Raw genomic sequence first — 15,599 nt, forward strand, 5'->3', positions numbered from 1 at the left:
CATCTGTAAAACAAAACATTAAAAATTATTCTAAACATTATAAACAGGTTTAAACAAACTTCTTGAAAATCATAAGCCCAATCTTAACAATAATAGTAACATTAATGATAACAATAATGGAATGCAAAATAAAGCTTTAAAACGATTTCATGAAATTTGTAAAATGAAAAATTTAAAGTAATATCCTAAACTTAGCAAAAATGAATTAATCGAACCTACTAGAAAAATTTGGGGACAATAATAACGATAATGAATTGTTACATAAAACATTAAAACAATTTCAAGAAATCTTTAAACCGAAAATTAAATAAATTATTCTATACTTAATAAAAAAGAATTAATCGATCTTAATGAAAAAATAATGCTAACAGATTGGAGAATAAATGTCTAAAAGAGCTTCTCATATAGATATATCAAGAATTTAAACAAAATACCATATAAAAATTTAACATATTATAGCTCTCTATACCTTGATGGAATGATTTTAAAACAGCTAAACGAATTAACAGAAAAGCGACAGACTTTAAATCTAGAATAATAACTTATGAAATTAATGTTGTAGGACAACAATTTTTAATTAAATTTAAGAATAAGTAATTAATAAATTTAAAAATATTTTGAAATAAAGGGGAGTAATTAGAGTTAATATGAGATTTTATTGTAGTTACAAAGACTTGATGAAATAGCAGAATTAATTTTTGAAACAAAAAACGAATATTTATAGGAGAACAGATTTTGAAGACTATTATCAAAGATCAACAAAGCAGTTATTAACTGAAATATAAGATATGCAATGAAAACATTCCAAATGGGCTTTATATTCAATAAATAATTGAGAATTATGTGTTAATAGACACAATCTGATTTTTGCTTCTTCATATATCGATTTCCGAAAAGTTCTTAAAGACAAAAAAATCCATAATTTACGTTAAAAATACCGATCAAAAAGTGTTTTACAGTCAATAAAATCAGCTCTATTTCCAACAACTCGCAATACAGAAATATAAAAATACTGGGCTAGAAATAGATGAAACTTTTTAAAAAGAAAAAATTATTTTTCCTGTACATTTAACAGACATTGCAAGATTTGACTTCCATTAATGTTTTTACTTATGATTAATAATTTATTATATAGCATCTGCAACATAAAAAATAAACAAGAAATGAATGTTAATCTTCTTTTAATTCAAAACAATAATTCAAACAATAATTCATGCTGCTGTTGGCTATAAGATTAGTCTTGATTAATTAAATCGCAAAAAACTAAAAGTGAATCAAAAATTTATCAATGTGATAGACATTTAAGAATTTGTATATTTTCAATACAAATTGTCCACTGCCCGTGGTCTCATGGTAGCATTCTCACTTCCTGAGCACAGGGTGCTGGGTTTGATTCCTGGTGGGGTCAGGGATTTTCAACTGTCCCGAGATAACAGGGTGTTGTTGTGATGTCTTCATCATCATCATTCATCCCCATTACAGTCAGAGGCCAGCAATGGCAAACCACCTCCATTAGGATCTTTCCTAGTATGGCAGTGTGGGTCTCCCACATTGTTCCCCCCTATGGTACATTGTAGAATTATTCTTTAGTATTGATTAAAAATTTAATAAAAATTGTATAAACCCTATTCAATTTTAGCCAAGCGCTTTCTTATCTTTTGTTTTCTTGCATTGTTCTTCTAACTGCCACTGCTTCTAATTTTTCACTGACTAAACATCTTCAGTACACATTCTTTCTTTTGCCATGTTTTTCATCTGCTGCAAGCCTTTTTTCTAATCTATATTATCTCTTTACAAAATATCATCTTTTTTACAAGCTTTGTCTAATTTATGTATTCCTGCATCACCTCAAGCTAATCTTCATTCTAATTTTGTACTGCAATAATTAATCCTGAGAAGATGCATTTCCAAAGGAAATTTATTAATTAAAGTATTAGCTAATCCTTTTCCATATTTTTCCAGTTTCCACAATGAGTGAGGTACATTATTCAAAAACCTAATCAAATATGGAATTTCTTTCAGATTATTAGAATTGTTGAATTTATTTGTTAACATTTTTTACTTCAACTATTTTATTATTATAATTTTTATTTCCAGCTAATTCTTTTCCATGCATTAATGCTAATCTATCGATTAATTGATGTATATCATCCATCCAAACATATTCTACTGCTTTTTCTGTATACTTTTTTGTGAAACCTTCACCTACCTTCGTATTTTTTTATTTCTTCCCATATTGATTTAATTATCATATCATATTTCTCATCTTTTCTTGATTTGGGTTTGTTAGTATTAGGATCATTTTCTTGAAATACTGCATTTGTTAATTTTAAAATATCTACAACTTTTGTAGATTTTCATCATATCCATTGGAATCATAAATTTATGTAAAAAGTACCATTAATTCATCAGCTGCTATGTTATGTTTTTCTTCATTTAAAACATCAACATTTAAATTTAACTTCTGATTCTCCTATAAATGTTTACCATTTTTTAAACAAAAACCAAAAACTTTATCATTTTGGGCACCAATATATTTTGATATTATTGGACCAATATAGATTATTATAGATAAAATTTGTTTTTGATTCATTTTTTGTTTTTGCTTCCGCAACTTCATGATAAATTTGATTTAAATTTGTATGATCTCCTCTAAAAAAAATTTAAAAATGTGTAACAGTATCTCATCACAATTTGTCCTGGGGGATGGAAGGGTCGAGGAGGTCAGGTAGTATGGCCTCCCTGTTCAGCAGAGCTGCATCTGTTAGATTTCTGGCTCTGGGGGCTTTTCAAGGCATTGGTGTATGCTCAAACCATCGACAATGTGCAGTCAGTGCAGGAACATGTGTCCACTGCATGACACACAATCTGTTGAAGTCAGGTGTATCTGAAAGAGTGCATGGAAGAAGGGCTGAGGGAAGTGTGAAGATGTGTGGTAACCACATTGCACTGCATATTGTGTTTTCTTCTACATAAAAGACAAATGTGTATGAAAGGGTAGGTTGGCCCATATTTCTGCAGGTATTGGTTTCTGAACATTTGACTATAGGAATTTAACTTTTCTTCTAGTTTTGATCACTACTAATTTGTCAGACATTTTTAAACTGCCTGTATATTGCAAGCTTAGGGTAGGCGCCAATGGTAGTGGCGTATTTAATGTCGCAAAGAACTCTGCTATGTAGAGAGATTATAACAAATTCCGAATGCGAAATAGTCTGCGTAAAGGAAAGCGTCAAAGGCAGATCAAACATGGTAACACAATGCATTTACAGACCACCTACATTAGGAGCTGTAGTGACAGATCGTTTCAGAAACATCTTGGGGAGCACCGCTAAATATCTAACAGATAATCCTATTATAATAGGGAGAAACCTCAACTTGTCAGCTGTGCAATGGAAGAGTCATCCAGTTAAAACTGGTTTCAAAGAAACACATTCGCGTGAAATTGTTCTGAACGTCTTGTCTGAAAACTACTTCGAGCAAAAAGATTCGAACAGAAGAACCGACACCTGAGCTCAACGTCTTTGACTTTCTGGAGAACGAAAATTTCCTCTATAAAAGTGGGTGTTGAGAAACTCAGCTCTGTTCGTCCATGATATCCAGATCGCTGTAAAAAGGCGACCGAATTAATACCAAGTTTCTTGACTTCCGGAAGCAATTCGACGCAGGTCGTTTAATAAACAAAATACGAGCTTACCGACTATCCGACCAGATTTGTGACTGCGTGTAGGACTTACTCGCACATAAAACCCAACACATCGCTCTTGATGGAAGAAACTCTACATATGCAAATGATTTCAGGAGTACCCATAGGGAGCCGGCCGCGGTGGCCGTGCGGTTCTAGGCGCTCCAGTCCGGGGCCGCGCTGCTGCTACGGTCGGAGGTTCGAATCCTGCCTCGGGCATGGGTGTGTGTGATGTCCTTAGGTTAGTTAGGTTTAAGTAGTTCTAAGTTCTAGGGGACTGATGACCACAGCAGTTGAGTCCCATAGTGCTGAGAGCCAGTACCCATAGGGAGTGTTATAGGGCCGTTACTATTTAATGTTTATATTAATGATGTTGAGGAGAGCGTTGGAGGCTCCTTGAGGCCATTTACGGACTACGCTGTTTTGTATAGGACGGTTACAACGCCACAGGACTTTAGAGAAACGTAGGATGACGTGCAGAGTATAGGTGATTCTTGGAGGGCCTGGCAGTTCACCCTGAATGTAAATAAATGTAACATACTGTGCATAAATAGCCGAAGAGGTCCTCTGATGTCCGATTACAATATTGGCAACTAATCACTGGAAACAGCAACTACTGTAAAATTCCTAGCAGTAATATATGGAGCTATCTGAAGTGAAATGTCCACGTAGAACAACTAGCAGGATAATCAGACGCCGAGCTTAGACTCGTTGGGAAAATCTCAAGAAAACATAATTCATCCCCGAAATAAGTTGCGTACAAAACACTTATTCAACCGATCCCTGTCGATTATCGGTTCAGGTGGACCAGAGGATCCAGTCTATTCCATGTAAACACAGCCCACACTACCAGCTTGCACAGGGCCAATCTGACAACTTGGGTCCATTACTTCGTGGAATCTTCATCACATTCGATCCCCTACCATAAGCTCTTATCAACTGCATTCGGGACTCATCTGACCAGGTCACGATTTTCCAGCCGTCTAGGGTCCGAAAGATATGGTTACGAGAGGCACTGCAGGCGATGTCATGATGTTAGCAAAGGCACCTGCGTCCGCCATTTGATGCAATAGCCACATTAACGATCAATTTCGCCGCACTGTCCTAACGGATACGTTCTTCGTACGTCTCACAATGATTTCTGAAGTTATTTCACGCAATGTTGCTTGTTTGTTAACACTGACAACTCTACACACACGTCGCTGCTCTCGGTCTTAAGTGAAGGCCGTCGGCCACAGCGTTGTCCGTGTTGAGAGGTAATGCCTGAAATTTGGTATTCTCGGCACGCTCTCGACACTGTGGATCTCGGAATACTGAATTCCCTAATTATTTCCAAAATGGAATGTCCACGTGCGTCTAGCTGCAATTACCATTCCGCGTTCGAAGTCCTTTAATTCCCGTCGTGATGACGTACTCACCTCAGAAATAATTTCGCATGAATCACCTGAGTACAAATAAGAGCTCCATCAACGCACTGCCCTTTAATACCTTCTGTATGCAATAATACAGCCATATGTACATATGAATTTCGCTATCTTGTGACTTTTGTCACTGCAGTGTAGATCAGGAAATATGACGTCATGAAAATTGAGCTTTATGAAACCGAAACTGCATGGTGAAATTCGCTGGAGATACGGGTCAAATATGTGTACAAATATAAGTGAAATATGTCAAATATATGAGGAATACATGTGACATGCGTGCGTGTGCACAAAGTCACTGGTCAAAAGCTGCTCCTAAACCGATGGATGAAGTTCAACCAGATTTGGTTCCTATATTACTTACTTTCTGGAAAGAAATACTGTGGGCATAAGAACCAGCAACCTCCTATCGTAGTGGGGTTGATACAGTGGATTGAGAAGGAGGGAGAGAGTGATGTCCAGACAGAAATAGGCAGGAGGAGATGGACACAGATATGGGGAAGTAGGAGATGGACAGGATGGGGAGGCGAAATTGACAGGGAAAAGAGAGATGAGGAGATGGACTGAGAGAAGTGACTGGAGGAGATAAACAGCGAAGGGGGAAGAAGAGATGGACAGAGAGAGGTGAGAGGAGGAGATAGACTGGTAGAACTGGAATAAATACATATCGAGGCAGCGTCAGATACTCAGGTGGTAAGACAATGTCCTTACTGACTGTCTCATCATCGCCCATCCCAAACCGCTAAGAACAGAGTCTTCAAATTTGTTGACGGTATTGTTCTTATACTATAGGCGTCGTTTAAGAAGGGATTTTTAGAGATTCCAGTTGGTGGAATGGGGGATATGTTGCTATTGAGGCAGTTTTGAAGCTAGACCTATGAAAACTGGTATTTGATTTCTCAATCAGAAGTAAAGAATGACGTGTATCACCATTTTTTGAAATTTAACCTCTATAGAGGTGAAATAGTGGGCGATAGCTTTTTTTAAATCATTTTTCAAGAAATACTTAAGTATTTTTATAGGTGCATTTTGAAAACTGTTATTTGCCTTCTCAGTTACAAATAAAAAAATAAATGCGTCTGTGACTTTGAAAACTCAACCTCTAAGGTGTTGAAATAGGGGATGAAAGTTTTTATGAAAATATTTCTCTGTTAGAAATGAAAGAAATACATGTTTCACTGTTTTTGGAATCTGAAGCCCTAATGGATGAAATAGGAGATGAAAATTTTTAAGCAAATATTTCGTTATATTAAAAAAATTTGGAGATATATCTACGAAAACTGATATTTCTCTTCTCGCTTAAATACAAAGAAATATATTTTAGGGATAAAAGTTTCTATGGAAATATCGCCACAAGAACATAAAAAGCATGATGAACAAAAATGTTGGACTCCAATTACTGGAACGTGTTTTTGATCGGAAGTAAATGTGGAAAAATACCATGCTTCTGTGGCCTTTGTTAGCACGAAAAGTTTGAAAGGTTTTGCAATTTGTGAACAACATAAAAATTCGATTACAGAAGAACAAAACAAAATAATTTTACAGACCGTGTAGTCTACACAAGCAAAGCAGTGGACGCTAAGCTAGTTTAAGAATAAAAGGCTGGGGTGCGCTGTTGTCACAAAGTTACCCACTTTTATAGTAATCTACAAGTTTAAGGTGGTTGAGCTAAACCAATATGAACTTTATCCGGATACTAACGGACCAAGACATGCAGTAAAATGAGGTCATGGATCTCCTCACAAAGGCTGCAATGCACAAACTGGCGCTTGCTACTACATCACTGCGTTAAAACAATGAACACTGGGAAATAATACAGCAGAAAAGAGGCCGCTGGTACCGAAAGGATTTGCTTTCATCATAACAAAGGAAGAATGTCAGACTCCCCAATTTGACTGGCGACTCTACTTCAGAAAGAGATTTAAATCATCTATTCTTTTCATATGAATAGTAGTGTGACCTGCAAATCACATGTTGAAAAAGGCTAAGAGATACCAATTTCCCACTAACATCGCCACATTACTCACATCAGCAAAGAGAAAAGCACACAGACAACTTTATAAAATATTTTTCCCTACGAACACAATTGTGTCTCGTGCTCTTGGAGAGCTTCTGTACCATTCCATGGTCTGATGCCTAGAGATAACACCATAAGTACGTATGTATTGCTTAATGTTAACCTTTTGGAAAACATTATGCAACCAAAAGTTTAGGCAGCAATTTCATTCCATATCAAATTAGTATATCTGTTCAAGTGTTTATTCTTTTCGATATTAGGTGTACTGTTGCTTCCCATAATTTAACTTACAATGAACACAAGTAATTCTTTTTTCAGATGGCACAAGTAATATAATGGAACTCATATACCAACAGAGAAAGTTGTAAATAATGTGTTTAAAAAATTACTGACTGACTTTTTCCCTAAATGTTCTCTCCCTGCCCGCATCTCGTGGTCGTGTGGTAGCGTTCTCGCTTCCCACGCCCGGGTTCCCGGGTTCGATTCCCGGCGGGGTCAGGGATTTTCTCTGCCTCGTGATGGCTGGGTGTTGTGTGCTGTCCTTAGGTTAGTTAGGTTTAAGTAGTTCTAAGTTCTAGGGGACTTATGACCACAGCAGTTGAGTCCCATAGTGCTCAGAGCCATTTGAACCATTTTGTTCTCTCCCTTAATTAAAAAACAGCAAGCACAATTCTGAAAAATCATGTAGTACTACACCAATGATCAATTGATCAAATTATGGCCTGGACAAAAATAAATAAATAAGACAAAACTGTCAAACATTTTAGGTAGATGTATTGATAATTATTTAAATTTAAAAAATGTTTTTTGAACTTCTTAAACAACTTATTTTAGCCACTTTTGCACTTTTATCATTGCAAGTCTTGGAGAGGAACAAATGCTTCAGTCGAAATATTTCGTTTTCTTTCATCCAGTAACATCATTTGGGACTATATTCAAGGTGACTCATATTCAATAACGAAAGTCTCCATTACAAGAAAGCCTGCTAGAAGGACAATATGTGGCCCTCTTTGATGGCAATCTACTAGACAACCACATCAAGGTATATATTTTTTTGTGAAATTTGTAGCACTCATTTCACTAGAATTCAGAACGAATAATAACATCTGTGATTACAATATTAGAAGATAGTAATTATTATTTCATTAAAATGAACTTTAGCTCAGAAAGGGGTGAATAACGCTTATCCAATGACGTTAAATGCCTGACAGATAGTAAGATTAAATTTGAAAGTAACATATAATAGTTCCTTCTTGGACACTTCTTCTGTTCTGTAGAAGTAGTTTTGTTTAGGAACTTGTAGCTTATTTAGCGCAACAACATTGCACACTTAGTTATGCAAATACGTAGCCACATTTAAATACAAATTAAATTAACAATCTATAAATTGGCCCATTCCATATCATTACTATAAGACTTGCAAGTGATCCATGGTGCATGTAACTAGCTAACTAACTAGCCCTTGACACTGGATGCTATTTCTGTTCGTTTGCATGTACACTGTGGTACGCTATGGTAAGTACTTTTCATTGCTATATAATTTTGTTGCATCAGGTAGATATGTAAGAGATAACATTTTACGGAGATGTTACTGTCAGACTCTTGTTGTATTCAAGCTGCTAGGGGCTTCATATTTACTGATAATGGTGTACAAAAAACATTGCGTGTCTTTATCCATACTGTCAAGTCTCGCATACAAAATAACAAAGGAGAATGCTTCACAAATAGGCTTCTGTGCAGAGATAGCTTTATCTTACAAAGAATGACATCATTCGATTATGAGGTTTTTTCGCTTATTGACTGCCTAAGGGCGTACCCAGCGAGAGGTAAGGGGGGGGGGGCATTTCACACACCCCCTCGCCCCCTCAGAAAAAAATGAGATATTCGCAAATCGAATTTTCATCTTATACTGCCATGCAGATCAGTATCAGTTTGAAGGAAATCAATACATGTAATAGATACTGGCAAGTAGCAAGTGTAGCCACTGAGTCTTGTCGTGAAGTCTCGCAACTATTTAAGCTTTCGCTGCTATTCTACGTGCACCAGGAAATGGTATATGGCTCTGTTTTCTAAAAGCTTCCAGTAGTGATACGAGTAGACCTTCATTTCACAATGCTTTTTTCTCTTGTTACTAGGTAATGTCAAAGAAACTTTGAGTATGAAGTATTCGCGTGTAAATGGACGATGCTTGCTTTATAACAAAAATGGTTCAAATGGCTCAGAGCACTATGGGACTTAACATCTGTTGTCATCAGTCCCCTAGAACTTAGAACTACTTAAACCTAACTAACCTAAGGACATCACACACATCCATGCCCGAGGCAGGATTCGAACCTGTGACCGTAGCGGTCGTGCGGTTCCGGACTGAGCGCCTTGAGCCGCGATACCACCGCGGCTGGCACTTTATAACAAAATTATATATGCAAATCTCATTCCTCTGGATGCTGGATATCTTTTCAACATCAATAATGCTGCATTTCAGTAAATAATGCTATTATTATGGACAACACATACTTGATTAGAAGATTCCCGATCAGATAGACGTTTTATAGCGATACACACCATGTACAAATGGTGTTCGGAAACACAGTAACTTAGATGCGTTATTCTGCCTTTAATGACTTATTACAATGGGGACTGTATTATTCTTTATATTTTATTTTTTGTCTTCTTATATTCTACATCTTTCGTAATTTTCTTTTTTACATATCTTTTACATTTGACCTATTTTAAGAAATAAAAAAACGTATGTAAACGGGGGGGGGGGGGAGTATTCTTATCATTTCTGACCGAAATTTGTGTCTATTTAAAGCAGATCATTGAGCTGTACTTTCAGTATATAACACTCCTACTTCAGTAAGCAGCCTTGACAACTTTGCGCCAAGGATAAAAGGCTTCGTATATTTTAAGGGACCACTTTGTATCATACGTTAGGTATTCTTAAAGCATTTCTAACTGTGTACTGTAATTTGTTGACCGTAGGATAGGCTGATGATGGTACTTGGTAGCGAAACCTGTAGTCATTAGAGAAAATCAAAGCGCGACTGTAAATTAAAGAAATAATTTTTTTTTCGAAGTTTCATAAATTCAGTTGCAGTTAGTAAGTGCCTGATATTAAGTATCCGGTAATTACTAAACACAGATTTTTAATAGTTTCAGATTTTAATTTGTAGTAAATCTTGCTTCATTTCCTCCAACCTTTCCTCCCCCCCCCCACACCCCCGCAAAATTAATTGTTGCTTTCCCCTTCCTCCCCGTCCCACGTTTCTCCCTCCCTCCCCCTCCCCCCACCTACCCACTCTCCCTAGGTCAAATCCTGGGTGCTTTCTTGTGTCTGCCACTGATGTTTTCCTGAGACTCAAAACGTGACGTAATTTTCAGAGTAACTACCAAACATTTCCATCAGTTCCGGAAGGAACACAGTCGTCCAGATGAAAGATAAACATCAAACTGTCTCATAAAAATCTCCTTATGTAAATCGACGTTGTTTTAAAACATGTAATTGGCGTCTGCAGTCCCGTAGCGTACATCACGAACTCCAACAGTCTACCTTTTTTTTCATAGAGCCAGACGGTGCAACCTTGGGACGCGCTTTCGAGAGTACCGGAGTTGAAACCACCATCAGCCATTCAGATTTAAGTTTTCCGTGGTTTCCGTACATCGTTTCAGATGAGTGTCGAAATGGTTATACGGCCGATTTTCCTTATAGTCTGTGTCCAACTGAACTATTACTCTGTCTCCACTGACCTCGAAAATGGTTCAAATGGCTCTAAGCACTATGTGACTTACCATCTGAGGTCATCAGTCCCCTAGACTTAGAACTACTTAGACCTAACTAACCTAAGGACAGTCATGCCCAAGGCAGGATTCTAACCTGCGTAGCAGCAGCGCGGTTACGGACTGAAGCGCCTAGAACTGCTCGCCCACAGGGGCCGGCCACTGACCTCGACACTGACAGGAAATTTAAATTTAAGCTACCTTCCGTGTACCCTATTCTGTACCTTATCATATGCTCTCATAAAAGTAACGTAGGCAATGGCTGTTGTCTTTCCTCTCCTCTATTCAAATCTACTACTCGTCTTCATCTGCCTCATCTGCTACCCGGTGGTAGACGTATGAAGTAACAGGAGTAAAAGTTTATCTGCTACGAGGGTCACTGATAAAGTTCTCCATGTCCACCCACCCACGTTCCAACATACTGTCGACCTGAAGTAGCATGTAGAACAGTACTTAAAAGGTTAATATCTAGATGTCAATGGTTTTATAATATACAAGCGGAATGTTTCTATCTTTCTCACAGTTCGTCAAACAGTTTGCAGAAAGTATAGAATCAGCTCAGTGACTGGGTGTGGTGTTGTCCTTATCATCGCCATTTCATCCCCATCGACACGACAGTCGCCGAAGTGGCGTCAAATCGAAAGACTTGCACCCGGCGAACGGTCTACCCGACGGGAGGCCCTAGTCACACGACATTTACGTTTACTGAACCGTCAAAAGTTTTATTTTGCGTACATCTACAACTACATTTTCTTAAGTCGCCTTAAGGTGTTAGCGGAAAGTACGAGGGGCTTTCAACACTTTATTTTTTCCCCATCATCCATCTGATGCGCCATTTGACTCGTCATTAGAGTTGCAAGTATGTAGTACTTTTGTCTTACCGTAGGTGGTAGGACAATCACTAGAAGTATAATTCCTGCACAGTACAGCCCAATTTCCCAACTGCTGTCATTACCTGAGGGGACTACCTGGATCATGATCATCAAAAATAGCCGCGGATTGGATGTAAAACTCTGCGAATATTAACATTCGGTTTGTGGCAGTGCATAGAGAGTAAGCGCCGTTACGAAAAGCGCTCTTGCAACACTACAGCGTTCGTCCCCATACGAGTCGGAAAACCCCGGCTGCCACTGCTGAAATGGGGTTCCAGGTACTACCACGCCCACTGTATTTTCCTGACCCCTTAACTCACGTAGGCTCTCCTCGAACCATTTTTCTGGCGTCTGTCGCACCCACCGCAGGACAGCTAATCGCAGTTCCTGGAAATCAGCGAAATGATGCCTACGGAGAGGTTACTTCATAGCTGCGAATAGGTTGTAATTGCAACTGTAGTGATGAATCACGCAGCACACTATGAATGATGGGAAAAAAGTGTAAAGTGTAAAACAATATGGAATGCCTCTCTTACTTCCGACTAACAATATTATTTCCCTCCTTCTGTGTCACACTTGTGAGTAGTAGCCAGAAAGAACGACTATCGGTAAGTCCCCGTATAAGCTCGAAATCCTCTGATTTCTCTGCCGTGAGCATTTCGCGAGATGTATATAGAATGTGTAGTATGTGACTTCACATTTTCTGCAATTTGCATCCTCGTAATTTTAATGATTAACCCCTCTGGGACGCACAAAGCCTCTCTCGTATTGTCTTCCTCTGGAACTGAATAATGATCTCCGTGATGCTCTCACTCACTAAACGAATGCGTGAAGAGCCGCGTTGCTCTTCTTTGATTCTTCTCTATCTCTATTTATTGCCACTTTGTAAGCTGCCAGACTAACGAACAATACTCAGGAATTGGTCGAACGAGTTTCATTTTTTGTGGAAGGACAATTCAGTATAAGTCGGTGCTACATAACAAATTCTCAGTGTACACTAACGGCTTTTTTTGAACACGGAACTTCGGAATGATCTTGCATCGAGACGTGGGACATCATCAACAATGACAGCTGGAGTGTGTACAAGATCTGATTCTCTTTGATCTATGTATGTGTCCACAAACACCAGTTGAGATACTGTAGATAACTCCGCAAAGCGATGCGTTTATAGAATCACGAATCTAAATGTGACTGGTTTCCATCGCACCATGAATATCATCGAGCATTTCTGTGGAATTATTCTCAGTCGGACGCCGGGAACGAACAAAATATGCAGTGCTCGCGCGAACACGTCTAAATTCATTTTCTAAGCAGTGAACCGTCTTGAATTCTGGTACAGGATTCTCACGAACTTCCTCAAATCTGTATTTGGTCCACGTCCATATTTAAAATAAAAATGTTTGTGACTACGTTATTTTTGTTGTTCTCCATTTCCACGGAACTGCTGACGCTGATCACTTAAGACAGTTGTAACCAGACAACTCCACGCTGAATCTGTTTCTAATTCTACCAAAACTATTGACAGTTCAAGCTTATCAACAGGCATACCACTAATTTGTACAAATTTCCCAGACTTGTCAATTCATTTTCGAGTAACACACGCCCATTTAACTACATGAAACCTAATGGTAGCGGTTTTTCGTAAGTTTGAATATCGGTGAGTTCGAGCAACATATCGTAGCTTCCTTATACACTTGGAGCAATAATACGACTTGTCGAAGTTAAGTCACTTGATAATCACAATCCTCGATTGAGGAAACAGTAGACATCATAGTGGCCTCGCCACGGTAAGCTCGAAGAGATCAACTGTAAAATATGTTAATATAACTATCTGCGTAGAAGTGTGCTTCTCTGGTTCTCAGGAATCTTAGCAAAAAGATACAACGCTGACACGTGTATACATATATTATTTTTCTCTCCATTTTCCTGTTTCTTATCCTGTCAGGTGTGAGTTCAACATACTACAGTGAACCCTTAATTTGACACTGCCAGTATGATGGCGATATGAGAATTGCTGCAGATCGACGGAACGAGGTGGTGCAGTGGCTGGCACACTGATTCGCAGTCGGGAGGACAGCAGTACATACCTCAGTCCAGCTCCAGTTTTATGTTTTCCGTTAGTTTCCTTACATGCTCCATGATTCCTTTGAATAGGCATGTTCTTCCCCAATTCGAGCTTGTGCTCCATTTCTATTGACCTCATCGTCGACAGGATGTTAAACATTAATTTTCTTCGAATGAAATTTTCACTCTACAGCGGAGTGTGCGCTTATATTTTCTTCTTTATTTTTTCTCTTTGCTCCAGCTGCTTGGTATCGAGCTCGCCTCGATTTGTAGGTTTCTTAAAAATCAGTGTAGTGTGCCCTCATAATTAGCATCAAAATTGTACTGTTTGGTGAAATAAATGAAGCATCCAGAAATGGAGGAGGAAACTACACTACTGGCCTTTAAAACTGCTACACCACGAAGATGACGTGCTACAGACGCGAAATTTAACCGACAGGAAGAAGATGCTGTGATATGCAAATGATTAGCTTTTCAGAGCATTCACTCAAGGTTGGAGCCGGTGGTGACACCTACAACGTGCTGACATGAGGACAGTTTCCAACCGATTTCTCATACACAAACAGCAGTTGACCGGCGTTGCCTGGTGACACGTTGGTCTGATGCCTCGTGTTAGGAGGAGAAATGCGTACCATCACGTTTCCGACTTTGATAAAGGTCGGATTGTAGCGTATCGCGATTGCGGTTTATCGTATCGCGACATTGCTGCTCGCGTTAGTCAAGATCCAATGACTGTTAGCAGAATATGGAGGGTAATACGGCACGCCGTGCTGGATCCCAACGGCCTCGTATCACTAGAAGTCGAGATGACAGACATCTTATATGCATGGCTGTAACGGATCGTGCAGCCACGTATCAATGAATGAGTCAACAGATGGGGACGTTTGCAAGACAACAACCATCTGCAAGAACAGTTCGACGACGTCTGCAGCAGCATGGACTATCAGCTCGGAGACCATGTCTGCGGTTACCCTTGACGCTGCATCACAGACAGGAGCGCCTGCGATGGTGTACTCAAAGACGAACCTGGGTGCACAAATGGCAAAACGTCATTTTTTTAGGGTGAATCCAGGTTCTATTTACAGCATCATGATGGTCGCATCCGTGTTTGGCGACATCGCGGTGAACATACATTTGAAGCGTGTATTCGTCATCGCCATACTGGCGTATCACCCGGCGTGGTGGTATGGGGTGCCATTGGTTACACGTCTCGGTCACCTCTTGTTCGCATTGACGTCACTTTGAACAGTGGACGTTACATTTCAGATGTGTTACGACCCGTGGCTCTACCCTTTATTCGATCACTGCGAAACCCCACATTTCAGCAGGATTATCCACGACCGCATGTTGCAGGTCCTGTATGGGCCTTTCTGGATACAGGAAATGTTCGACTGCTGCCCTGGCCAGCACATTCTCCAGATCTCGCACCAACTGAAAACGTCTGGTTAATGTTGGCCGAGCAATGGCTCGTCACAATACACCAGTCACTACTCTTGATGAACTGTGGTATCGTGTTGAAGCTGCATGGACAGCTGTACCTGTAGACGCCATCCAAGCTCTGTTTGACTCAATGCCCAGGTGTATGAAGGTCGGTATTACGGTCAGAGGTGGTTGTTGTGGGTACTGATTTCTCAGGATCTATGCACCCAAACTGCGTAAAAATGTAATGACATGTCAGTTCTAGTATACTATATTTGTTCAATGGTTCAAATGGCTCTGAGCACTATGGGACTCAACTGCTGAGGTCATTAGTCCCCTAGAAC

Source organism: Schistocerca cancellata, chromosome 5, assembly GCF_023864275.1.
Source record: "Schistocerca cancellata isolate TAMUIC-IGC-003103 chromosome 5, iqSchCanc2.1, whole genome shotgun sequence".
NCBI lineage: Eukaryota > Metazoa > Arthropoda > Insecta > Orthoptera > Acrididae > Schistocerca > Schistocerca cancellata.